Source organism: Myotis lucifugus, unplaced genomic scaffold (genome assembly GCF_000147115.1).
Source record: "Myotis lucifugus unplaced genomic scaffold, Myoluc2.0 scaffold_440, whole genome shotgun sequence".
Lineage (NCBI taxonomy): Eukaryota > Metazoa > Chordata > Mammalia > Chiroptera > Vespertilionidae > Myotis > Myotis lucifugus.
Window position 1 is genome coordinate 93,442 of NW_005871488.1, and position 7,026 is coordinate 100,467.

Below are 7,026 nucleotides of genomic sequence, written 5' to 3' on the forward strand. Positions count from 1 at the left end.
TCACTGTTGTGTGGATGAATTAGTGGTTCAGGATCCCAGGGATGGAATGAGCTGTGGAATGCCAAGTGCATTGGGAAAACTCTGTTCTCCTGTGTGTTTCCTTTCCTCCCCCACCACCACCACACTCACACACTCACACTTCTCATACCAGATGTGAGTCCTTTTCCCCCACCAAGGATTTCTCCACCACATCAGCTGGGTGTCCTACAACTCAATTCTGACACAGTCTACCTGGGGAGTGTCAAATCCCTGGAGGGCTCAGTCCCAAAAGACCACACCGCCCCCCCCCTCTCCCTTCGTAGAGGCCAGTCACAAGTCCAGCTTGTCACCTGTGCTTCTGAGCCATTGGCTATAAATCTGAGGTTCCCACAGCCCCCTCGTTGGGTTGGATTAATTTTTTTAGAGTGCTCACAGGACTCAGAGAAACACTTATGCGACCAGCTTATTAAAGGATATGATAAAGGATAAGATGAAGATACACAGGGCGAGGTATGGTAGGGTTCCCAGCGCAGGAACTTCTGCTCCATGGTGTTGACACACGGTGTTGAGGTCTGTCACCTTCCCTGTGCGGATGTGTTCACCAACCTGGGAGCTCCCCGAACCCTGTACTATTGGAGTTTTGTGGAGGCTTTCTCATGACCAATGAACGACTCCCTTTCTAGCCCCTCTCCCCTCTCTGGAGAATGGGAGGCAGGCTGAAAATGCCAATGTTCACATAGCTTGGTCTTTCCGGTAACCAGCTGCCATCAAGGAGCGCACCTAGAGTCACAGCATTAGAACAAAAGATGCTACCAGAACTCTTAGTGCTTAGGAATTCACAAGGGTTTTAGGAGCCCTGTGTCAGGGACAGGGGTCAGAGACCAAACATTTTAACAAAAGATGCTCTTGCTGGGCCGGTGTGGCCCAGTGGTTGAGCATTGATCTATGAACCAGGAGGTCACGGTTTGATTCCTGGTCAGGGCGCATGCCTGAGTTGTGGGCTCGATCCTCAGTAGGGGGCGTGCAGGAGGAGCCAATCAATGATTCTCTCTCATCATTAATGTTTCTATCTCTTTCCCTCTCCCTTCCTCTCTCTGAAATCAATAAAGATATATTAAAAAAATAACCGTGAATTAATAACAAAAAATAACCTGTTATTTAAAAAATAAGAAAGAAAAAGATGCTCTTATTTGGGAAATGACAAGGGTTTCAGGAGCTCTCTGACAGGAACCTGTGCTGGAGACCGTTATGTATTTTCTATGATCTCACACTGAGGAATCAAAACAGCATCAGTTGTGAATGAAGACATATTGTAGGGAGGGTCTGCATATTGTAGGGATATTAGTACCAATATCCCCAATTCAGAGTTTAATTATATTTGTTTTTAAAGGATTTAACTATTCAATTATATTTTGAATTCTTTGAGTTAGCTTAGTTTCATGGCATTAGTTTTGTCCACTGTGTATTTCTCAGCTGTATTAGTATAATTTACAGATCTACTTATCCTTCAGGGCATTGCCCAATTGAGAAGGGACTGTTTTTAGTAATTTTAAAATCAAATTAGAATGATATATATTGAAGTTCTTTTACAGCCTGTCTTGCTTTAAACACTATATTGTCTGAACGTGATGGAGGAGGAGGTGGAGGTGGTGGTGGTGGTGGAGGTCGTGATGGTGGAGGTGGTAGTGGTGGTGGTGGTGATGGTGGTGGAGGAGGGGTGGCTGTTTTATGGCAATTAAACCAGTTTAGCTAGAGCTCGACTGCAGTACTTATGTATTAAGCTTAAAGTTATAGTCCTTGCAGTTACTCTTCTGATCTGTTAATTGGGCGGATCCTATGGTGTTTCATGTGGCCATTGCTAAGTTTAGCCTCATGAAGATCCTGTTTGCTTGAAATCGTGTAAGTGCTTCTGTTTAAGGTCTGCATGAAGAAGATTGTCATTTCTTTGCTGGGTCTCCAGGGCCGTCTAAAACTTTGTCATAGCTCAAGACCTAACTTTTTATGACTGCTAAGTTAGGGCCTTCCTTTCTCGAAAATAATTTCATACAGGTGTTGTAGGACCATACAGTTATACCTGGAAGTTGGCTTATATTTGAAGAACTTTACCTATTAACAAGGAAAAGGGGAGCATTCAAAATCATCTACGTCCATTTGCCATAGGTAAACTACTCCCTCCCATAGAAATTGCTTTATTATGTTTTTTTGTAGAAAGGTGTATAAACATATATTTAGTTATAAAAGTAATAAATGGTCATTGGAAAATGCTAATAAGACAGGAGTATAGAGATTAAAATTGAAAACTTTTTCTTAAAATTGTTCACCCTAGGTGCTCATCAGAGTGTAAACATTTGTCACATGTCCGCTAGGGAGGGTGCACTAGCTTGTACTCTCAGTAGCGGAATGTGAGTGTCCATTTCCCCAGACCCTGACTGACACTAGGTATTATCAATTTTTTAAGTCTTAACCCATTAGGTGAAAAAATTATGTCTCCTTTAATTTGCATTTTTTGTATGCTCCTGAAATTTAGCATGTTTGGGCCACTTGTGTTACTGTATTGAATTGTCTGTTCATTCTTTTGCTCTTTTTCTAGTAAGTTCTTCATCCTTTTTCTTTCTGATTTCTATGTGCTTTTCTTTTTTTAAAAAAATTGTATGTATTATTTTTTTTCTGCCTAGTCCACCTGTATTTTAGCCTTAATTTTCTTTAATGTGCTCCTGGCAGACCCTATGGGTCATGCAGTCAAACTTGGAATTATTCTGGCCTTGATGGCATACCTAAGAAAGTTTTCACCCATTTATTAAGTATTCTCCCTACATTTTCTTTTATTTTTTAGAAAAATATATTTTTATTGATTTCAGAGAGGAAGGGAGAGGGAGAGAGGGATAGAATCATCAATGATAGGGAATCATTGATCGGCTGCCTCCTGTACTCCCTCTACTGGGGATCAAGCCCGTAACCCAGGCATGTGCCCTGACCAGGAATCCAACTGTGATCTGACGCTCAGCCACTGAGCCATACTGGTTGGGCTACATTTTCTTTTGTTTTGAATTTTTATCCTTAGATGTTCAATACAGATAAACATTTTTATGTATGGGCAGGGTGAGGTAGAGCTCTGACCCCCCTCCCCCCAGATGCTTATTATGAGTCGTTTTTTCTTTTCTGCTGATTTGAAATTTTGCCTTTACCGTGTGGTTTATCTGGATGTTCTCTGTTCATGGCTCTGTTTATTCTTGGCCTGCATCAGTACCATATTGTTTTTTCTCTTTCCTTATGCACTGATTTAATTTTTCTCAATCTAATGTATTGTGAAGAAAAATTGTTGTTCCTATTCTATTCCTAAAGATCTATCAAAACTGGAGTGTAGTGGAGCTTCATTTGTTTCTCTAAGTGATCTGTTACTAGTTTTTATCAGTTGAGATCACATTCTTTTTTTCTTTTGGCAGCAGAAGTCGTGGGTTGATGAAGAAAACTAATGAAAGCAACTTTTCGTACACCTGGAAATCAAATTGGCCTAATCTCCAATTGTTCTTCTGTAGTCATCGCTTCCCAGCCTTTCTCGTGTCTTAGGACACATCACACATAAAAATATTTCTGGTGCACACAGGGCTAATGGGTGTGGTCAGAGAGCACTGGTGGCGGCCGGGGTGGCTTGGCCCCTTTGCACAGCACCACGGATGAGCACCTGTGACACGTGTGTGTCACCCAGCTTTGGGAGCGTCTGGGAAGCGCTGGGCTGGTGGAAGCTCCCCGCCTGAGCTCTTTCCATTATAGGGCATCAGAGCTTGGTATGGAGTTCACCTGTTGGGAGCTAGTTCTTTTTTCTTTTAAATTTTATAATTGTGGTAAAATATACATAACATAAATTTACCACTTTAACCATTTTAGGTATACAGTTCTTTGATACTAAATAAATTCATATTGTTGACATCCTGTACTCTTTTCATCTTGCTAAAGGGGACACTCTGTCCTCGTTAAACACTCACACCTCATCCCCTCCCCCCCCCCTGCCCCCCCTCCCCACGCCCCGGCAACCTGCATTCTCCTTTCTGTCTCTGCATTTTACTACTCTGAGCACCTCATATAAGTAGCATCATGCTGGTATTCATCCTAATAGGACTGACTTATGTCATGTAGCATAATGTCCTCAAGGTTCATCCACATTGTAGCACATGTTAGAATCTCCTTCCCTTGAAAGGCGGAATATACTACACTTTGCTTAGCCATCATCCATCCATGGACACTTGGGTTGTTTGTACCTTGGGTCTTGTGAATAATGTTGCTGTGTACATGGTTGTACAAATCCGAGAGCCAGATTTCTTGTAAGAGTTATTTTTCCCCCAGTTCCTCATCTCTTACTCAAACACTCCGCTCCAAATTTAGCTTCCATTATTCTGTTGAAACTTCTTTCTTGGCTCATCAGGGATCTCAGAGTTGTTAAATATAAGGAGAATTTTTCAGTGTTTATTTTATTTGCTTTTTCAACCGTATTTAAGCAAGTGGACCATGCCTTTCCCCTTGGCCTGGCCGGTCTTTCTCCCAGTGCCGTATGTTGCTTCTTAATCTCCTCTCCCCGCACCTCAAGGTAGAATTTCATCAGAGCCTGAGACTAGACCTCCTTCTGTGTATGACTGCTCTGTGGGCATTTCTCAGGAATCAGACTGAGGCGCTTCACTTCCTGCTATCCATTCTTTCTCTAGAAACTACTGCCATAGTTTTGCCTGCTGAGGCTTCTAAATTCGTGTTTGGAGCTGAGCTCTCTGCCAGACTCCAACCCAGAGCTGCCTGCCTGGGCCTGACCGGCTGCTCCTCTCAGTGGGTCTGAAATAGAGTCACCGTCTTCCTCTCTGTGTCCCCGTCTCAATAAAGGGCACCTCCCGGGTGTGCAGGTTAGTGTTAAACTTGACACTTACAATACTTGTAGATTCACAAGAAAGTTGCTAGAATGTCGCAGAGAGTTCTGGTGTTCCCTATACCCGGACATTACTGTGGTGCATTTATCCTATCCAGTCAGCCAGTATTGATGCGGCATTGTAAACTAAACACACGCTAGTTTGTTTTCCTCTGTTTCCCCGAGTGTCCTTTTCCGTTCCAGGACCCCTTCCAGGATGTCACAGCCACTTAGTCCCGCGGCTCTGTAGACCGCTCCGGGTGAGGCATTGCCGAGACTGGCCTTGCTTTTGTTGACCGTGACCGATGAGTTGTTTCGTATGATGCCCTTCACTCTGGGGTTTGTGCTGCTTCCTTCGTATTTAGGCTGGAGGCACGGGGTTGGGAAGGAAGACCCCAGGGCGCAGCGCCTTTCCCCTCACTCGCATCAGCCTGACATGGCCTCGGTGTTACCGCGAAGCCCTGGCCGGTGGGGGTTGTCAGGTTCCTGCCGCAGAGATGCTATTTTCCCCCTTAGCGGTCATTTTGGACCCCTCCCACCCCCCTTCTTTTACTCCATATGAATCCAAACCTATAGGTTGTATTCCCAAATAACCTCTTTACAGCCACCGCTCCTGTCCACGCCAGACTGCTCTGAGGGACCTCCTGACTCCTGTCCCTGCTCTACCCTCGTCCCCTCCCAGCCCTGTCTCCACTCAGATGCCAGAGTGGTCTTGTAAAGATGCCAGTTGGATTTTGGTTCCCTTTTTCCCGAACCTTTGAAGGATTTCCTGTTGTGCTTGTAATCATGCCCACCCTCCAGCCTCCTGCCAAGCCCCTCTCCCCTGGTGCTCTGTTCCAGCCACTGGCCTCCCCCTCCCCCGACCCCCCCCCCCCCCCAGTTCTTCTGCGTGCTCAGGTCCACACCGCCATGTTCCTTTACCTGCCATTTCTTCTGCTTAAAGATGGTCACCCTCCAGCTTGTCACCCTTCACATCTCAGCTGAAGGGTATTTCCTGGGGAAATTACCTGCCCGGCAGCGGCGGGAGGTCCCTGGCTGAGTTTCCATAGTATTGAGCGCTTCTCCTTCTCTGTGTTCACGGGCCTGCCTGACCTGCCCATTTCTGAATTCTTGCCTCCATGGCTCAGAGAGACGAGCAGCCTGGCACCCGGTCCAGAGTCTGTCCAGAGTCCAGTGCTCAGTAAATGCTTGTTGATGAATGAATTTAGTGAGAAGAACTGCAGAATGGAGAACAATTATTCTTCCTTTTTTTGCATACAAATATGCAAATAAGTCCTTGACTCTATTTCTATTATTTCACTGATTTAAATCCCACATGTATCCTTTTAAGTTTATCGTGTCGGTGCTGTAATAGGTGCAGCAGTGGGTCTAGAAGTGTGAGTCATCCCTGAGGACCTACCTGCTCGTCCCCACCGCTCGCTGGGAGCTCCGTGGGCGGGCCCTGTTCGGAGTGGGGAGACAGACTGCCAGGCGGTGGACTGAATTCCGTTCCCTACAGGGCCGGGGGTGGCCGGTCTGAACAGATCCAGCTTGAATTCTAGCTCTGCTGCTTTTTAAGATGTGTGTCTTGAACTTAACCTTTGCCCATCTGCAAACATGGGGATAGCAGTATCCCTCTTGTAAACCTTGGGAAGAATCAGGTAAGAAAAAGAATGCGAGGTGATCATCATCACAGTCATTGTAACCAGCGCTAATGGTTATGGCTTTTCAGGTCCTAAGCACCATGCCCGGCAATTTCCATCACTATTTTCACTAATTCTCTTAGCAGCCCTGTGAGCTGGGGATGTTATTATCTTCATGTGATAAACGGAGAAAGTGAGACTTAGTTAAAAAATGAAATAATTTGTCAAGTGTCATGGAATCGGAAGTGGTAGAGCTAACACTGGAACCCAGAATCGCTTGGGGTGACTTTAAAAGCCCAGAAAGGACGCCACATTCCTTGTATAGCCACCCTGCCCTGTCACTATAGCTTTATTATTTTGAGTTTTAAAGACTTTTTAGGCATGTATTGGCATTTAAAAGAGCTTAATAGTCGTGGGAGGGAGGACCACTGACAGCTGTTTCCAGCTGGAATTTGTTTCTTACTTTACACCTTTGCAGCCTGCCAGACATGTGATTGGTGCCCGAAGGAGGCAGGTTGTGTGTGGGGACCAGGGGAT

At 45.1% G+C, this 7,026-nt stretch overlaps 1 protein-coding gene across 1 annotated transcript in view; it reads left to right on the plus strand.

Moving 5' to 3' along the window:
* Window positions 1-7,026, plus strand: part of CAMTA1 (calmodulin binding transcription activator 1) — a 668,603-nt gene that overhangs the window by 51,468 nt on the left and 610,109 nt on the right. The gene's annotated exons all lie outside the window — the stretch shown is intronic.